Source organism: Stegostoma tigrinum, chromosome 9, assembly GCF_030684315.1.
Source record: "Stegostoma tigrinum isolate sSteTig4 chromosome 9, sSteTig4.hap1, whole genome shotgun sequence".
Taxonomy (NCBI): Eukaryota; Metazoa; Chordata; class Chondrichthyes; order Orectolobiformes; family Stegostomatidae; genus Stegostoma; species Stegostoma tigrinum.
The window spans coordinates 79,151,781-79,172,405 of record NC_081362.1 but is presented as its reverse complement, the minus strand read 5'-3'; the positions used below and the strand labels follow the sequence as shown (position 1 = coordinate 79,172,405).

The 20,625-nt window shown below is 47.4% G+C and overlaps 1 protein-coding gene across 1 annotated transcript in view; it reads right to left on the bottom strand.

Moving 5' to 3' along the window:
* mocs3 (molybdenum cofactor synthesis 3) overlaps nucleotides 1-20,625 on the bottom strand; it is a 208,199-nt gene that overhangs the window by 108,661 nt on the left and 78,913 nt on the right. The window lies entirely within an intron of this gene.

Genomic DNA, 20,625 nt, shown 5'->3' with positions numbered 1-20,625 from the left:
TTGATAGGAAGCACACTGAAAGACAATATAAACTAAGGGGTGCAATTATAAATTGAGTGCAGGAACAGAAAGACCTATGTGCATTTATGCACAGATGATGATAGGACAGTTGGAGGAAGCAGTAAAGAATTATTAATAGGGGCATAGAGTACAAGAGCAAGGAGATGATGTTGAATTTATATAGAACTCCTGTTAGGCCTCAACTGGAATATTGTGTACAATTCTAAGTGCAACAATATGGGAAGGATGTGACCGCACTGGGGAGAAGGCAGAAGTGCTGTACAAGAATTGTTTCAGGGATGAGAAATTTCAATTATGAAGATACATTAAAGAAGTTAGGTCTGTTCTCTTTGGAGATAGGAAGGCTAACAGAAGATCTAATTGAGGATTTCAAAATCATGAGAGACAAGGTACAGTGGATAGGGAGAAACTGTTGCCACATGTAAAAGGAACAAGAACAAGACAGCACAGATTTAAAGTGACTTGCAAAAGTAATAAGAGGGATATGAGAAAAACATCATTACTCAGTGAGAAGGTAGGGAATAGAATGTATTGCTTAGACGTGTGGTAGAGGCAGGTTCAATTGAAGCATTCAGGAGGGCACTGGGTTATAATTTGTATATCCTGTCACCTCAATGTATCTTCCAGTTGTTTGGAGCAGACATTTCAAGCATTAAGCAGTATCTTCTGTCTGTGCAGACACAACTTTAAACATGGCCTGGTCTATTGCATTCACTGCTCCCAATATGGCTTCCTCTACATCGGTGAGACCAAGCTAGGGCTCGGAGACTGCTTTGTAGAGCACCTGCGCTCTGTTTGTGACAAATGACAACACCTTTCAGTTGTGAACCATTTCAACTCCCCGTCCCAATCAGTGGGTGACAGATCTATCCTCGGCTTCCTCCAGTGTCAGAATGACACCACTCGAAAACTGGAGAAGCAGCACCTCATATTCCGCCTTGGGACCCTACAACCCAATAGTCTCAATCTGGACTTTACCAGTTTCAAAATTACCCATCCCCAGCCTCATCCTATGACCAACCCTCCCCCTCATTCCCTCCGCCTTGACCTGACAGCCTGTCCATCATCTCTCCCACCTATCCTCTCCTCCCACCACACCAACCAATCCCCACCACTGCCTACCTGCACTCACCTACCACCATCCCACCTACCTTTCCCAGCCCCACCCCCTCCTATTTATTTTGAAGCTCTCTTTCCCCTCCCCCATTTCTGAAGAAGGATCCAGACCTGAAATGTCAACTTTCCTGCACCTCTGAAGCTGCCTGACCTGCTGTGCTCCTCCAGCTCCACACTATGTTATCTCGGACTCCGCATCAGCAGTTCTAACTATCTCTTAATTGCATTTATGCTGAACATATGTGCATGTGTTGCCTATGAAATACAGGGCCCCTCATTTCAACAGGTTGCCATCATTGCTCAGCAACAATCATTTGCTTAATATGCCCTGGCTGCTTCCAGTCTAGCTATTTCAATTAGTTGATAGTACAAGGTCTAGGATAGAGCAATGGTCTGGCTACCATTTGAGCTGTCCCTCATGTTCCACTTCTGGAACCAGTAGCCTGACCTCAGATAGTTAAATAATGAACGGATTTCCATGTAACGTACCATGTAAGTTACCTACGTGTGTTGAAGTCTTCAGTAAAGAAGGAGCTACTGTACTGACAGGGAGAGCCGTTGTCAGCTTGTGGGTTGTGCTACATGTTTCACCAGGGCCTATGGAATTTCAAACAAATGTGTGGAATTTTTAAGGTCCTGTGCAAATGGGGCTTCTTTATTACTTATCAGTTGATAGTGTTCTTTGAAGATGGTGTTTTTCTCGTGGATATCAGGGGGCTCAATGCACTAGCACAGGAAGCCACTTGACCTGTATAGACTCAGTTTCCCAGAAATAGTCCTCATGGCTTTGGCGAGTCATAGAGATGTACAGCAGGGAAACAGACGTTTCAGTCCAACTCAGCTGTGCTGACCAGATATCCTAAATTAACCTAGTCCCATTTACTAGCATTTGACCAATATCCCTCTAAACACTCCCTATTCATGTATCCATCCAGATGCCTTTCAAATATTGTTATTCTACACACATCCACCACTTCCCCTGGCAGCTCATTCCATTACATGCACTATCTCTGGGTAAAAAAGTTACCCTTTAGGTCCCTTTCAGATTTTTCCTCTTTCACCTTAAAGCTATGCCTTCTAGTTTTGGGCTCCCCTATTCTGGGAAAAAAAAACTTGGCTATTCACCCTATCCATGCCCTTGATGATTTTAGAAACCTTTATAAGATCACCTTTCAGCCTCCAACAATCCAGAGAAAATAGCCCCAGCCTATTCAGCCTCTCCCTAAAACTCAAACCCTCCAACCTGGGAAACATCCTTGTAAATCTTTTCTGAGGATTAGGGCAAAAGTTTGGCACAACATCATAGGCCGAAGGGCCTATATTGTGCTGTACTATTCTATGTTCTATGTTACATCCAGTGTCAATTTCTGTAGCAAAGGAAATAGATGGGGTAGTAGGCTATTCAGCCCTTTGAACCTTAACAGCCCTTCTCTGTTTTTCCAATTTCCTCCACTAGTAACTTGTCTTGTTCCAAATACTTGCTGGTAATTTTTCCGGTCAAACTATATTCCAAGGGGAATATCCATGAGTGCACTCAATTGGTCTGTGTGGAAACATGAAGTCAGCAAATGTCCTTCAGCATCTGCCATGTCATGTCTTGAGGATTTTTACCACTTAAAAGAACTGTGCGAAGCATCAGACATAGATTGTAGCAGAAGTCAGATAAATTCACGTACCAACTAATCTACTTGTATAACAAGGTGTAGAGCTGGATGAACACAGTAGGCCAAGCAGCATCAGAGGAGCAGGAAAGCTGACATTTCAGGTCGAGACCCTTCTTCAGAAATGGGGGATGGGAAGGGGATTCTGAAATAAGTAGCGAGAGAGGGGGAGGCGGATAGAAAATGGATAAAGGAGAAGATAGGTGGAGAGGAGACCGACAGGTCAAAGAGGCGGGGTTGGAGCCAGTAGAGGTGAGTGTAGGTGGGGAGTTAGCGAGAGGATAGGTTGGTCCAGGAGGACGGACAGGTTAAGGAGGTGGGATGAGGTTAGTGTGTCGGAGGTGGGGGTGAGACTTGAGGTGGGAGGAATGGTTAGGGAGGAGGAGAAGAGCTGGGCTGGTTTTGGGATGCGGTGGGGGAAGGGGAGATTTTGAAGCTGGTGAAGTCCACATTGATACCATTGGGCTGCAGGTTCCCAAGCGAAATATGAGATGCTGTTCCTGCAGCCTTCGGGTGGCATCATTGTGGCACTGCAGGAGGCCCATTATGGATATGTCATCCAAGGATTGGGAGGGGCAGTTGAAATGGTTCGCGACTGGGAGGTGCAGTTGTTTGTTGCGAACTGAGTGTAGGTGTTCTTCAAAGCTGTCCCCAAGCCTCGGCTTGGTTTCCCCGATGTAGAGGAGGCCACAAAGGGAACAGCGGATACCATATACCACATTGGCAGGTGTGCAGGTGAACATTTGCTTGATGTGGAAAGTCTTCTTAGGGCCTGGGATGGGGATGTGGGGGGACATATAGGGGCAGGTGTAGCATTTGTGCAGTTGCACAGAAAAGTGCCGGGGATGGTGGGACTGGTGGGGAGTATGGAACAGACAAGGGAGTTACGGAGAGAGTGGTCCCTCCAGAAAGCAGATAAGGGTGGGGAGGGAACAATGTCTTTGGTGGTGGGGTTGGATTGCAGATGGTGGAAATGTCAAAGGATGATGCATTGGATCCGGAGGTTGGTGGGTGGTACGTGAGGATGAGGGGAATTCTGTTTTGGTTGTTATTATGGGTAGGGGGTGTGAGGGATGAGTTGCGGGAAATGTGAGAGACACGGTCGAGGGCATTTTCAACCACTGTGGAGGGGAAGTTGCAGTCCTTGAAAAATGAAGACACCTGGGATGCCCGGGAGTGGAATGCCTCATCTTAGAACGTAGAACAGTACAGCACAGAACAGGCCCTTCAGCCCACGATGTTGTGCCGACCATTGATCCTCATGTATGCACCCTCAAATTTCTGTGACCATATGCATGTCCAGCAGTCTCTTAAATGACCCCAATGACCTTGCTTCCACAACTGCTGCTGGCAATGCATTCCATGCTCTCACAACTCTCTGTGTAAAGAACCCGCCTCTGACATCCCCTGTATACTTTCCTCCAACCAGCTTAAAACTATGACCCCTCATGTTAGCCTTTTCTGCTCTGGGAAATAGTCTCTGGCCATCAACTCTATCTATGCCTCTCATTATCTTGTATACCTCAATTAGGTCCCCTCTCCTCCTCCTTTTCTCCAATGAAAAAAGTCTGAGCTTAGTCAACCTCTCTTCATAAGATAAGCCCTCCAGTCCAGGCAGCATCCTGGTAAACCTCCTCTGAACCCTCTCCAAAGCACCCACATCTTTCCTATAATAGGGCAACCAGAACTAGACGCAGTATTCCAAGTGCGGTTGAACCAAAGTTTTATAGAGCTGCAACAAGATCTCACGACTCTTAAACTCAATCCCCCTGTTAATGAAAGCCAAAACACCATATGCTTTCTTAACAACCCTGTCCACTTGGGTGGCCATTTTAAGGGATCTATGTATCTGCACACCAAGATCCCTCTGTTCCTCCACACTGCCAAGAATCCTATCCTTAATCCTGTACTCAGCTCTCAAATTCGACCTTCCAAAATGCATCGCCTCGCATTTATCCAGGTTGAACTCCATCTGCCACCTCTCAGCCCATCTCTGCATCCTGTCAATGTCCCGCTGCAGCCTACAACAGCCCTCTATACTGTCAACGACACCTCCAACCTTTTTGTCGTCTGCAAACTTGCTGACCCATCCTTCAATCCCCTCATCCAAGTCATTAATAAAAATTACAAACAGTAGAGGCCCAAGGACAGAGCCCTGTGGAACACCACTCACCACTGACTTCCAGGCAGAATATTTTCCTTCTACTACCACTCGCTGTCTACTGTTGGCCAGCCAATTCTGTATCCAGACAGCTAAGTTCCCCTGTATCCCATTCCTCCTGACCTTCTGAATGAGCCTACCATGGGGAACCTTATCAAATGCCTTACTGAAGTCCATATACACCACATCCACAGCTCGACCCTCATCAACTTTTCTAGTCACATCCTCAAAGAACTCAATAAGGTTTGTGAGGCATGACCTGCCCCTCACAAAGCCATGTTGACTGCATTTGAGCAAGCCATGCTCTTCCAGATGGTCATAAATCCTATCCCTCAGAATCCTTTCTAACACCTTGCAGACAACAGACGTGAGACTTACTGGTCTGTAATTGCTGGGGATTTCCCTAGTTCCTTTCTTGAAGAGAGGAATTACATTTGCCTCTCTCCAGTCCTCAGGTACGACTCCAGTGGAGAGCGAGGATGCAAAGATCCTCTTGGGAGCAGATGCAGCAGAGGCAAAGGAATTGGGAGTAGGGGATTGCCTTTTTGTAGGAAGATGGGTGAGAGAAGGTGTATTCTAGGTAGCTGTATGTGTCCTAGGCTTGAAATGGATATCGGTTTCCAGGTGGATGCCAGAGACGGAGACAGAGAGGTCCTGGAAGGAGAGAGGTCCAGGTGAACTCAAGGTTGGGGGGGGAAGGTGTTAGTGAAGTGGATGAACTGTTCGCGCTCCTCATGGGAGCACAAGGCAGTGCCGATACAGTCATTGATGTAACGGAGGAACAGGTCGGTGATAGGGCTAGTGTAGGTTTGGAAGAGGGATTGTTCTACGTATCCTATGGCTTGGGACCATGTGGGTACCCATGGCCACCTGCTTTGTCTGTAGGAAGTGGGAGGAATTGAAGGAGAATGAGGGTGAGGATGAGTTCAGCTAAGCGGATGAGGGTGTCAGTGGAGGGGGACTGGTCAGGCCTGCAGGACAGGAAGAAGCAGAGGGCCTTTAGGCCATCTGCATGGGGAATGCAAGCGTGCAGGAACTGGGCGTCCATGGTAAAGTTGAGGTGTTGAGGACCAGGGAATCAGAAGTTTTGGAGGAGGTGGAGGCCATGGGTGGTGTCAAGGACATAGGTGGGAAGTTCCTGGACCAATGGGGAGAAAATGGTAAGATGTTACTGGGATAACATCCCACTGATTTCTATACTTGTATAAATTAATGTCCTTTATCAGCCTGCACATAGGTATGCAGGCACTGCCCTAAAGCTTCTTGCCTAGCTAGGCATTTGGTGTAAGACTTTGTAACTCCTTATCTTCCTACACATCGGTATGCAGACACTGCCTTAAGCTTCCCAAGTGAATAAAATTAGAGTTAAACTGTCTCAAGTAAGGTTAAGTGAGGAACATTTGTAAAGGTGTGAGACTTCTGAAGTATGTAACTTCTGTCTCTGACAAAGAGGGCAGGGCACTGACTTTGTTCCAGCCAGACACATCAGCAACTTGAAATTACAATCTGTCTCGTTAACAACTTCAAATCGCCTCCTGCCATTAGCAGACACTTCACAAACGATCGATACTATAGACTGGTCTTTTATGTTCTTGATGTAATAATTGTTTTGTATCCTGTCTTTGTCTGTTGTAATAATTGTTTCATGTATCATGTCATTGTGAGATGTGAAATTGTTTTATGTATTATTTACTTTGTAAAGTATAAGAAGCGGGGACTGTCCGCTGCTCGGGGAGAATTACTTGCAAGACTCTGCACTCTGTGCCGGGTTAAGTACAGTGATTCTCCACAGCTTGTACTTGCTTGGTAAAAAAGGATTTGTGTTTTTCTAAACAGGACGGTGTCTTGTTATTGCATCAAGTCCGTGAGGATCTCCGAAAACAATCCTGACAATGGGGTCAAGATAAGTGGAGATGGTTTCGGTGGAACAGGAGACAATGTGTCGACCAGGGCAGTCAGGTTTGTGAATTTTGGGAAGGAGATAGAAGCAGGCGGTGCAGGGTTTGGGAACAATGAGGTTGGAGGCTGTGGGTGGGAGGTCACCTGAGGTGATGAGGTTGTGAATGGTTTGGGAGATGATGGTTTGGTGGGATCATTATCAAGGGAGTCGTAGGAGGTGGTGTCAGAGAGCTTACATCTGGCCTCGGCAATGTAAAGGTCAGTTCGCCATACTACAACTGTGCCTCCCTTGTCCGTGGGTTTTATGGTGAAGTTGGGATTCAAGTGGAGGGCTGCACATTCTGCGGGGGAGAGGTTAGAGGGGGTGAGTGGTGGGGAGGTTGAGGCGATCAATGTCGCAACGGCAGTTGGAGATGAAGAGGTCGAGGGAGAGTAGGAAGCCTTGGGATGGTGTCCAGGAGGAGGGGATGTGTTGGAGGGAGGAGAAGGAGTCAGTCAAGGGAGGTTTAGGCTCACGATTAAAGTAGTAAGCGTGGAGGTGGCGGAAAAACTGTTCAACATCCAAGTGTGAATTGTATTCGTTGATGTTTGGGTGGAGGGGGACAAAGGTGAGTTCTTTACTGAGGACTGACCATTCATCTTCAGTAATAGGGAGGTCTGTGGGGACAGAAGCACCCGGCAAGACGACTTTGTGGAACACCTACGCTCGGTTCACACTAAACAACTGCACCTCCCAGTCGCGAACCATTTCAACTCCCCCTCCCAGTCCTTGGATGTCATGTCCATCTTGGGCTTCCTGCATTGCCACAATGATACCACCCGAAGGCTGCAGGAACAGCATCTCATATTTCGCTTGGGAGCCCTGCAGCCCAAGGTATCAATGTGGACTTCACAACTTCAAAATCTCCCCTCCCTCGATCACATCCGAAAACGAGCACAGTTTGTCCCTGCCTCCCGAACCATTCCACCAACCTCAAGCCTCAACCCCTTCTCCTACCCATTAGTGTCATCCCGCCTCCTTAACCTGTCCATCCTCCCTGGACTGACTTATCCCCCCCGCAACCCCCCCACCTACATTCACCTTTACTGGCTCCAACCCCGCCTCTTTGACCTGTCGGTCTCCTTTCCACCTATCTTTTCCTTTATCCACCTTCTATCTGCCTTCCCTTCTCTCCCTATTTATTTCAGAATCCTCTTCCCCTTCCCCATTTCTGAAGAAGGGTCTCAACCCGAAATGTCAGCTTTCCTACTCCTCTGGTGCTGTTTGGCCTGCTGAGTTCATCTAGCTCTACATCTTGTTGTCTCAGATTCTCCAGCATCAGCAGTTCCTACTATCTCTACAACTAATCGACTGTCGACTTCTTCTAACAGCAATCTTGGGGAGCTCCTGCTTGGACTTATTTTGGTTACACATGGAGTACTGGCCACAGTCTAGTCACTACACTATAGGAAGGGTACGTTTGCTGTGGAAGGGGTCCAGAGGAGATTCACCAGAATGTTGCCTGGGTTGGAGTGGGTTAGCTTTGAAGATGGGCTGGATAGGCTCAGGTTGTTTTCTGCAGAGCAGAGGGCACTGGGGGAGGGAACCTGATTGAGTTGCTCCCCTTGAATTAATGGGTGAAAATTTTAAGGTGAAAGACAGGATGTTTTCAGGAGATTTAAGGAAGGTTTTTTTCACCCAGAGGACTATGGGAATCTGGAATGCACTCCCAGGGACAGTATAGAGGCAGAAAAGCTCATAACCTTTAGAAAGTACATGGATGTTGAAATTACTCCACAAAGGCCAGTACTGCATCACCAGGTCAAACTTTAATTGCACATGAACGGCCCTTGACTTTAGTACTGCCTGTCTGGAATCAGCAATCAGAGTGGCAGTATCTCAGACAGTCCCCTTTTTATCTGTTAGACAGAGCTCCCTAATCATACCACATTAACAGTCCCAATCAGTGAATTCATATTCTATGATATCCAGCTGGCTGACCTCATTCCGAATACTATATCTCTCCCCCTTGGAGTCCAAAGACATAGGCTGGTCCTTATTCTTGGACAACGTCCAGGGGCATTTTAGCAGCAGGTCCAGTTTCTATGACTCAGTGTCTCTTATGGGTGGCATGTAATCCATGGGAGCTCGCCTCCTGGGCCAACAGCACTTCAGTAGACTTTTACTCGCTTCTTCCAGTGGCAAGATCTATCATATCCATCTCTAATTCTGAGGACACTTCAATGTTTGATGGAAAGGGTTAACTCACGGGTTCTGGTAGCCTTTCTAACTGTGCGCTCCCACACTGCGATTTCCTGGCTTTCATATGGTCTTATTCAAGACCGTCACACCTACCCAAACTTCATACACCATTGGTCCTGACTTTGCGTTGACCAAGCCTCTTAGCCATGCAGTGCCAAGTCTGTGATTACAACACCAAACTTCACCCCTTGTATCAAACTGCTTCTCTTGCTTGGCAGAGTTTTTTAACTGACATATCCATTCCTGATGCTGTTTCACCCTCACCCCCAGGTCCCCAAGGTCAGAATTAAACTGGTATGGAGTCAAATACCTATTAGCAACTCTGCTGGTACTATCCCTGTTGTTGCAGGTGGGGTAGTCCTATAATCAAATAAGAACTGTACAGGTTTGGTACTTAGCAAGGCTGTAGGCTGTTTTTTCAAGCCAGCCTTCAAAGTTTGGACTGCTCTTTCTGCCAGTCCATTAGATGATGGGTGGTTTGGAATTGGAATTAAAGGAGGATACCAACTCAAAATCCATTCTGGGATCAAAGCAATGTTCCATGATGATTGACATCATGATATTTTTGCTCCACTTATTTCCCATTACCATCCTTAAAAAATATGTTCTGATTCAATTTGCAGCAAAAGTGTATAGTTGCATTCTGGATGCCAAATTTGTTCACCAGTGGTGGCAACTGTACTCTAATGATGGGTACTACCAAAACTAATTTCACACCAACTTTGTTTTTGATATGTTATTAAACTGAATCCCTTATCTGCCTGTTCAAATGGATGTGAAAGATCATATGACATTGTTGGAACAAGGGGTAAGAGCCCTCCCTGAACTATCATCCCAACCTCACCATCAAACCCGCAGACAAGGGAAGCGCAGTGGTAGTATGGCACACTGACCTCTACATCGCCGAGGCCAAACGCCAACTATATGATTACATTCCCTACAGTGTGGAAACAGGCCCTTCGGCCCAACAAGTCCACACCGCCCCTTGAAGCATCCCACCCAGACCCATGCCCCTTTAACCCACACACCCCTGAACACTACGGGCAATTTAGCATGGCCAATCCACCTAGCCTGCACATCTTTGGACTGTGGGAGGAAACCGGAGCACCAGGAGGAAACCCACGCAGAATGGAGAGAATGTGCAAACTCCGCACAGACAGTTTCCCGAGGCAGGAATCGAACCCGGGTCCCTGGTGCTGTGAGGCTGCAGTGCTAACCACTGAGCCACCGTGCTGCCTCTCCCACACTTCCTCCTACTGCCCCCTTGATCATGACCCCACCCCCAAGCACCAAACAATCGTCTCCAACACCATCCATGACCTCATCACCTCAGGTGACCTCCTGTTCCCAACCCCACACTGCCCGCTTCTATTTCCTTCCCAAAATCCACAAACCCGCCTGCCCTGGCCTACCTATTGTCTCCGCCTGCTCCTGCCCCACTGAACTCATCTCCACCTATCTGGGCTCCATTTTCTCCCCCTTGATCCAGGAACTCCCCACCTACCTCCGTGACACCACCCACACCCTCCACCTCCTCCAGAACTTCCAATTCCCTGACCCCCAACACTTAATTTTCACCATGGACGTCCAGTCCCTATACACCTGTATTCCTCATGCAGATGGCCTTAAGGCCCTCCGCTACTTCCTGTCCCACAGGCCCGACCAGTCCCCCTCCACCGACACCCTCATCCGCCTCGCCGAACTCGTCCTCACTGTCAACAACCTCTCTTTCGATTCCTCCCACTTCCTACAGATAAAGGGGGTGGCCATGAGTATCCACATGGGCCCCAGCTATGCCTGCCTCTTTGTAGGTTACGTGGAACAGTCCTCTTCTGCACCTACACTGGCCCCAAACCCCACCTCTTCCTTCGTTACATTGATGACTATATCGGCGCCGCCTCCTGCTCCCAAGAGGAGCTCGAACAGTTCATCCACTTCACCAACACCTTCCATCCCAACCTCAAGTTCACCTGGGCCATTTCCAACACATCCCTTACCTTCCTGGACCTCTCTGTCTCCATCTCAGGCAACCATCGAGAAACTGATGTCCATTTCAAGCCCACCGACTCCCACAGCTACCTAGAATACACCTCCTCCCACCCACCCTCCTGCAAAAATTCCATCCCCTATTCCCAATTCCTTCGCCTCCGCCGCATCTGCTCCCAGGATGAGGTATTCCACTCCCGCACATCCCAGATGGCTGCGCTCTTCAAGGACCGCAACTTCCTCCCCGCAGTGGTCCAGAACGACCTTGACCTTGTCTCCCGCATTTCCCGCAACAAATCCCTGACACCCTGCCCCTGCCATAACCAACCTAAGAGAATCCCCCTCGTCCTCACATACCATCCCACCAACCTCCGGATACAACGCATCATCCTCCAACACCTGCACCATCTACAATCCAACCCCACCACCCAAGACATTATTCCATCCCCGCCTGTGTCTGCCTTCGGGAGAGACCACTCTCTCCGTGACTCCCTTGTTCGATCCACACTTCCCTCCAACCCCACCACACCCGGCACCTTCCCTTGCAACCGCAGGAAGTGCTACACTTGCCCCCACACTACATCCCTCACCCCCATCCCAGACCCCAAGATGACTTTCCATATTAAGCAGGTGTTCACCTGCACATCTGCCAATGTAGTAAACTGTATCCACTGTACCCGGTGTGGCTTCCTCTCCACCTCAAGCCACACCTCCATTTCCCACCTACTAACCTCATCCTGCCTCCTTGACCTGTCCGTCCTCCCCAGACTGACCTATCCCCTCCCCACCTCTCCTCTCCTCTCCACCTGTCTTCTCCTCTATCCATCTTCGGTCCACCTTCCCCTCACCCTATTTATTTCAGATCCCTCTCCCCATCCCCCTTTTCTGATGAAGGGTCGAGGCCTGAAACGTCAGCTTTTGTGCTCCTGAGATCCTGCTTGGCCTGCTGTGTTCATCCAGCTTCACACTTTGTTATCTTAAAGTTCCAGTGTGTGTCTTGTTGCGCTTGAGTTCATGACCTAAAATTTCCACGTTTTTTCAATTCACCCACACCCACTATAGGAAATCCTTGGCATCTTATTAGATGACAAATTGAGTTTCAATTCCTGTTTCTTGACCTGCAGAAGACCATTACTTTTCCATTTGCATCACCTGTTTGTACCCCTATCTCTACTGTTTCTCATTGCCACTAAAATGTTAATTCGCACCTTTTTGATTCCAGATTTGATTACTCCAAATTTCTCTCCTGCCTAACCTAACTCCAAATTGCAACTCATTCTGGGAATTTTTTACTCTTACATTTGACAACTTTAATTGACTTCCGATCAACTAGTACACACATTTTTTTTACAAAAGCAATGTTTATCTTTGCCCATGTCCCTTCAGTGCCTTGCTCATTCTGTTACCTCTTCTGGCACTGAAGTTCTTCCAAGTATGGTAACATCCTATTGATTTGCAGTCCACACCTGCCAACCAAATGGAATGATTTCTTTTCACCCTTCTCACTCGCTCCTGCAGCGTGGCTTCCCTTTTAGAATAAATTGAGTGTGGAAAGAAAACCTTGAATACTGTTAGTGTAGCAGTTTTCTAAAGCCTGTTTCCCTTTCAGAGTACAGTGTGATCGGCAAACTTGTATCTGGGTAGAAATGCTGAATTAATATCTTCCAAACCTCTAACTCCATTTTGTTTAGTGATGACAAAGGTGTCATCCACACAGCGGACCCAAAGTTTGAGTTGGATGATTGTCAGAGCTGTTTGTTCGAGTCTCTGGGTGTACCGTTGGTTTTTCTGTAGGTTTATGACAGAAAACCTTCAAGACCATCAATAATACCCTTTACTGGCATAACATTCACAAAAGAGGAGGAAAACAACAATAAACTGCCATTCCTAGATGTCACAGTAGAGCGAACAGTCAATGGGGAACTTCAAACCAGCGTCTACAGGAAAACAACACGTACGGACCAAATACTGAACTACAGGAGCAACCATCCCAACACCCACAAACGAAGCTGCATTAGAACATTATTCCAACGAGCCACCACACACTGCAGCACAGAGGAACTACGCAGAGCAGAGGAAAATCACCCATACAGCGTATTCAAAAAGAATGGGTACCCTATGAACACAGTCCGCCGATTCCTCAGCAATAAACCCAAACAAACAGACAAAACGGGCTCAGAAACCATAACCACTCTCCCCTACAGCAAAGACATTTCCGAAATGACTGCCAGACTACTCGGACCTCTTGGCATCAGGGTAGCCCACAAACACACCAACACACTAAAACAGCAGCTAATGAACTTAAAAGACCCGATACAGACAACAAGCAAAACGAACATCATCTACAAAATACGTTGCAAGAACTGTGACAAACACCACATTGGACAAACAGGCAGAAAGCTAGCCACCAGGATACATGAACATCAACTAGCCACAAAACGACATGACCCACTATCACTCGTATCCTTACATACAGATGAGGAAGGACACCATTTTGGGACAACACATCCATCCTAGGACAAGCCAAACAGAGACACGCATGAGAATTCCTAGAAGCATGGCATTCCAACCGGAACTTCATCAACAAACACATTGATTTGGAGCCAATCTACCATCCCCTGAGAAAAAGAACAGGAAATGACATCAACACAGGAAATGACATCACCAACCCAAGAAAACCTAAACAGTTCAATAGAAAGCAGGACATAACACCAGTGCTTCGTCGGAGGCTCACTGTTGATGTTACCTAGAATGGTGACGGATTGTCTGGGAACAAACCTTCCAGCTCAGTGAACCAGCTTACATCCGGAACAAAATGAAGACCCACTCTTTTGTGGACCGAGAGGAAGAGAGCACTGTGTTGGAGGTGGAAGGAAGACGTCGGGTTGGCTGTGCACCCTTGCAACCGGTGGACATTAATGCTGGCTTCGGCCCAATGCTGGTTCAGGGGAGCAGCCAACCTGCAACGATGGCTGCGGCGAGTGCTCGTGCCCCAGGTCAGGGGGTCCGGAACACCATCCGTGTTTCCGTGAAGAAGGAGGATGAAGGTGCACCTGTGGACCGCACCTCCTTCGTGAAGAGGGTCCAGTTGGACTCTTGTGGGTTCGCTGCTGCGGACATTTACTGCCTGCAGGATTTCCCCGGAGGAGGTTTTTACGATGTGACCTTCAGGAGTGCCAAGCTTTGCGAGCGCTTCCTGGAGGTTTTCAAGGAGAAAGGAGGTGTGGGCCCCCTCTCTGTATTGACCACTGTCCCGCTGTTGATGTCACGGAGGACCTCTGCGAGGTGAGGGGCCAACATGCCTCGGTCTTCACCGCGGAGGCCTCCAAGATAATCTTCCGGTCCAGGGTCCGCTCCGTGGAGCAGGACGAGACATGCTCGCGTTTCTTCTTTCAGAAGGTGCACAAAGAGAGCTCTGTGCTTAGCCGGCTGTAGGAGGACGACGGCTCAGTTACGTCGTATCGGCCCGACATTTTGAGGATCAGCAGATCCTTCTATGCCGGACTGTACGACACAAAGCCCACGGACAGCACGGCCTCCGAGTCGTTCCTGTCGTCTATCGCGGAGGTCTTAGACGACGGCACGAGGGAGTGGCTGGACCGGCCGATATCCCTGGACGAGCTGACCAGCGCCCTCAAGTCCTTGGAGAGGAATAACACTCCTGGGAGTGACGGCTTACCGGTCGAGCTGTATTCCGCTCTGTGGGACCTGGTCGGCCAGAACCTGCTGGAGGTGTACGATAGTGCGCTTCAGGAAGGGGAAATGTGCAAGTCCATGAGGAAGGGCATCATCACCCTCATTTACAAGAGGAAGGGGGTGAGGGAAGAAATTAAGAATTGGCGTCCCATTTCAATATTGAATGTGGACTACAAAATCCTGGCCAAGGTCATAGCCAACCGGGTCATGTCTGTGCTGGAGTCAGTGATTCACCCTGACCAAACCTGTGCTGTGCCGGGCAGGAAGATCGCTGAGAGCCTCGCGCTAATCAGGGATACGATCGCCTACGTGCAGGACAGGTGGGTGGACACCTGCCTTGTCAGCCTGGAGCAGGAGAAGGCCTTCGACAGTGTCTCTCATGCTTACATGAGGGACGTCCTCTCCAAATTGGGGTTCGGGGAGGGCATCCGCAATTGGATCCGGCTACTCTACACCAACATCGTTAGTACAGTCTCGATCAATGGGTGGGAATCGGACAGTTTTCCCGTCAGATCTGGAGTCAGGCAGGGCTGCCCGCTCTCTCCTGCCTTGTTCGTGTGCCGTGTGGAGCCCTTCACCGCATCCATCAGGAAGGATGTAAGCCTGAAGGGCGTGACTATCCCAGGCAGCGGAGGCCTTCAGGTCAAGACCTCCCTGTACATGGACGACGTCGCTGTCTTCTGCACCGATCGTCAGTCGGTGAGTAGGCTGTTGAACATCTGCGGCCAGTTTGAACTGGCCTCAGGTGCCAAAGTCAATCGGCGTAAGAGCGAGGTCATGTTCTTCGGGAACTGGGACGACCGCTCTTCCATCCCCTTCACCGTCAGGACAGACTACCTGAAGGTGCTGGGTGTTTGGTTCAGTGGAGCTGGGGCGTGCACTAAGACTTGGGAGGAGCGTATCACCAAATTTAAGCAGAAGCTGGGCAGGTGGACGCTCCGGTCCCTCTCCATCACGGGTAAGAACCTGGTTGTCAGATGCGAGGGGCTTTCGGTACTGTTGTATGTGGCGCAGGCCTGGCCTATTCCCTGGACCTGCGCCACTGCGGTCACCCAGGCCATCTTCCACTTCATTTGGGGGTCGAGGATGGACCGGATCCGCAGGGACACCATGTACAAAGACCTGGAAAATGGGGGGAAAAGGTGTACCGAACGCCACCCTCGCCCTGACAGCTACCTTTGTGTGTGGCTGCATCAAGCTGTGCGTAGATCCTCAGTACGCAAACACCAAGTGTCACTACTTACTGAGGTTCTACCTGTCCCCGGTGTTGCGAAGGATGGGCCTGGCCTTGTTGCCGCGGAACGCTCCGAGTAGTTGGACCGTCCTGTACCACCTGTCCTTCGTGGAGAAATTTTTGAAAGGAAACACCTTTGACCACAAGGCCGTCAGGCAGTGGTCAGCACGTAGTATCCTCGGGACCCTTCGGGAAAAGGAGAGGGTGGATCCCGTCGTGTGGTTCCCCACGCAGACTGCCAAAGTCATTTGGCAGAATGCCTCATCGCCAAAACTTTCAAACAAGCACAAGGACATTGCTTGGCTGGCGGTGAAAGGGGCTCTGCCAGTGAGATCCTTTATGCATGCCCGGAATCTCTGTGCACCGCACGCTGCCCTCCAGGTGGCTGCGGGGGGGACGAGACTGTCGATCACCTCCTTCTGGAGTGTGCCGATGCGCAGGAGGTCTGGAGGGGGATGCAGTGGTATTTGTCGAGGTTCGTCCCGAGCAGCTCCGTGACACGAGACTCTGTGCTCTGTGGGCTGTTTCCCGGGACGCACACCGAGACCAACGTCAACTGCGCCTGGAGGACCATCAATGCGGTGAAAGACACTCTTTGGTCTGCCTGCAACTTGCTGGTCTGCCAGCTGAAAGAACTGATCCCGACCGAGTGTTGCAGACTGGCGCACTCCAAGGTCCAGGACTACGTGCTGAGGGACGGGCTAAAGCTTGGGGCAGCCGCCGCCAAGACCCGGTGGGGAAAGACCACAGTATGAAACCCCTCGTTCAGAATAGAAACAAGGGCCCTATCTGGTAACTGGGCCCAGCTGGCGCCTTCCCCAACTGGTCAGGGGGCCAACTGGGACTGTGCGGGGTGACGACTGCTGGGGTATTTTCTTTGCTTTGTTTTTTCTTCTTCTTTGTTTTTTTTCCCTGTAGTTGGTGTACGTACCCCCTGGGTAACCCAGAGCGGCTTGCATGACTGGGTAGGTGTATAAATATGTTTTATTTTTTGTACATCTCATGAATAAAGTATATGTTTTCAAATTTAAAAAAAGTGACGAAATGTCTGAAAACTAACCTTCCAGCTCAGCGAGCAAACTCACATCCAGAACCTCAACCTGAGCTACAAATCTTCTCAAAACTCGCTGTATCCACTGTACCCGGTGTGGCTTCCTCGACATTGGGGAAACCAAGCAGAGGCTTGGGGACCACTTTGCAGAACACCTCCGCTCGGTTCGCAATAAACAACGGCACCTCCCAGTCGCGAACCATTTTAACTTCCCCCTCCCATTCCTCAGACAACATGTCTATCATTTGCCTCCTGCAATGCCACAATGATGCCACGCGAAGGTTGCTGGAACAGCAACTCATATTCCGCTTGAGAACCCTGCAGCCCAATGGTATCCGTGTGGACTTCACAAGCTTCTAAATCTCCCTTCCTGCAACCGCAACCCAAAACCAGCCCAGCTCGTCCCCTCCCCCCACTGCATCCCAAAACCAGCCCAGCTCATCCCCGTCTCTCTAACCTGTTCTTCCTCTCACCTATCCCCTCCTCCCACCTCAAGCCGCTCCTCCATTTCCTACCTACTAACATCATCCCGCCTCCTTGACCTGTCCGTCCTCCCCGGACTGACCTATACACTCCTCTCCACCTATCTTCTCCTTTATCCATCTTCGGTCCGCCTCCCCCTCTCTCACTATTTATTCCAGAACCCTCTCCCCGTCCCCATCTCTGATGAAGGGTCTCGGCCCGAAACGTCAGCTTTTGTGCTCCTAAGATGCTGCTTGGCCTGCTGCGTTCATCCAGCTCCACACTTTGTTATCTTGATCTGATTGTTGTGTGTTGTCTGTGTTCAAGTTGGCTGCTATTTTTGTTTAAACAGTGACAGTAACTAAATTTCAGAAGTAATCCATTGGTTCTGTAGTGCTTTGGAATCCCTGAAAACTACTGTGATTGGAACCAGCTGGGTTGCCTTGACTACGAGATCCTTGATTGGAGTGTTAACCTACACCAATCAGGAAGCCCTGGCTGACCAACATAAACAAAGGATTTAGAATCTCCTCAGGGACTGACTTGGAGCTGGCCGGCCTCTGTGCACATATTTCAAAGACATCATGGAACTCTACGTGAAAGCTCTTTCTTAACATTTCACAAACAGAAAATTGACAACCATCTTATTAAAATATATATTCAAGACTAAAAGCTGGATATTCTCCTCTTACAATTTTCTTTGTAATTTACATAGTAGACTGTATACAAGATAGCCATTGTTAGCTTCAGCAGCTGTTTCATGTGATTGATTGTGACTAAAGTTACCTTCTCTTCTTCCTTGGAATCATTTATCCATGGCTTAAAAGGCATCAACTAGCAATAATGTTTCAAAGCTTAAAAATGTTCTTATGAATTGGGATCAGTTTGATCAACAATTGCTTTGATTCTAGTTCTCCATCAGGCCCATTTCGGAGTTGTACATTCTGCTTGCCTGACATCTGAGTCTTGGATGAGCCAATTGAACATTTAAATTGCTTTCCTTTCCTTAGGCTTAACTCTAGACTGCTTATGCCTCTTTACAAAATAGTGCTTTTTCCATATAAAAGTCACTAAGCAAAATCAGTGTGCTGCAGTTAACAAGATCAAATTGTTGAATGATTACTTAGATTATTGTGTTATTACATTGTTATGATCCAAGTTGAACTATTATTGGATAAGTCAGGTACCAAATTGAAACAGGGCTTTATGAATGATGTTTCATTTTTCTCTTTGGCTTTAATGAAGTGGTCCCTAACTGAAACATAAGCATGCAATAGTGGAGATATTTATAAAACAGAAATTTATTTTATAAAAGCAATGCAGATAAAATAGAACAAACCAAACACAGTCTATATATATTTTATATATATATCACACACACACACATATATATATATATATATATATATATATACATATATATGATCTATTAACGTCAAAAACAGTCCTTTACAGTACTCACACCATATAGAATTCACTTCTTGATCACCTCTGGAGGTTTTAAGTTAAATGTGGCTTCAACTCCCAGTCTTGAAAATCAAATAACCTTCTTCTGGAGCCTTAAGACAACTGACCTTAAACCTTCTCAGGTTTGATAAACCCATCGAGGTTTTAAGTAAACAATTCTGGTCTGGTATTTTAACTAAATTCCTTACTCTGAGGTAATCAATTTTTTAACAGCGTACTGCTTTCCTAGTATTCCAGGAAAAGTGGACAAGTTCACATTTTCCTATGTTATTCTCCAGCTACTAAATTTGTGTACACTCATTTAGTATGTCCATGTCCCTTTCAAGACTCTTTACCTCTTCCTAGTAACTTACTTTCCTACCTATTTCCCTAATATCAGCAAATATAGATATCTCATATTTTATTTAGTCATCCCAATCATTGGTACAGGTTATAAATAGTTGAGACTCCATCATTGTGTCTGATGGCACTCTCCTAGTGAAAATTTACCAGTCTGATAAAGACCAATTTACTTTTACTCTCTATTTCCTATTAACTTATCAATCCTTTATCTATGCTAATATTCCCTCAAATGCTCTGTAAAATTATGAAATACCTACTGGAAATCCACATATGCCACATCCACATCCACATCTCCCCTTTATCCATTTTGCGTGTTAATTTTATCAAACGTCTAATGAGTTGGTAAAACAAAACTTCCCTTTCACAAGGCCATGTTGACTAAGCCAGATCACAGAATGATTTTCCACGCATCATGTTAAGACCTCCTGAATAAGACATTCTAGAAATTTCCCTATGACAGATCTGAATGTAAAGGATCTACATTTTGTCTTTATTAATCCTTTTCTCTTCACTTTCCAGTATAGGTTTTACAATCAGTTTGTATATACCCTGCAAGACAAAATGTACACTCAGAGACAGATGAAGTTGTAATGGGGAAACAAAAAGATGGCAGACCAATTGAACATATATTTTGGTTCTTCCTTCACGAAGAAGGACATAAACAGCATCCCAAAAATGTTGGGAAACACATGGTCTCATGAGAGGGAGGAACTAAAGGAAATCTGTGCTGGAGGGAACTGGCATTCAGGAAATTAATGAAATTAACGGCTAAAAAAAAAGTCCACAAGTAATCTACATCCCAGAGTACTTACGGAAGTGGTTCTAGAAACAGTGGAGTTGTTTGTCATCTTCCAAGGTTATATAGACTCTGGACCAGTTCCTATGAATTGGGCAGTAACTACATGTAACTCTGCTACTTAAAAAACAAGAAGTAGAGAGAAGACGGGGAATTCTAAACCCATTAGCCTGGCATTGGTAGTATGGAAAATGCTAGACTCCATTAAATAAGAGTTATTAGCAGAGCATTTAGAAAACAGTCAGTTCAGGAAACCTAGTCGGCATGAGCAAGTTGGGCTGAAGGATCTGTTTCCGTGCTTTATGACACTACGAATCTATGACTCCAATTGGATAAAGTCAGCATGGATTTACAAAGAACAAAGAACACCACAGCACAGGAACGGATCCTTTAATCCACCATGACTACACCAACACATGAAGCAATTCAAAAGTAAAAATCTTTTGCCTCTGCAGTCTATATCCTTCTATTCCCTGCTTATTCATGTATCT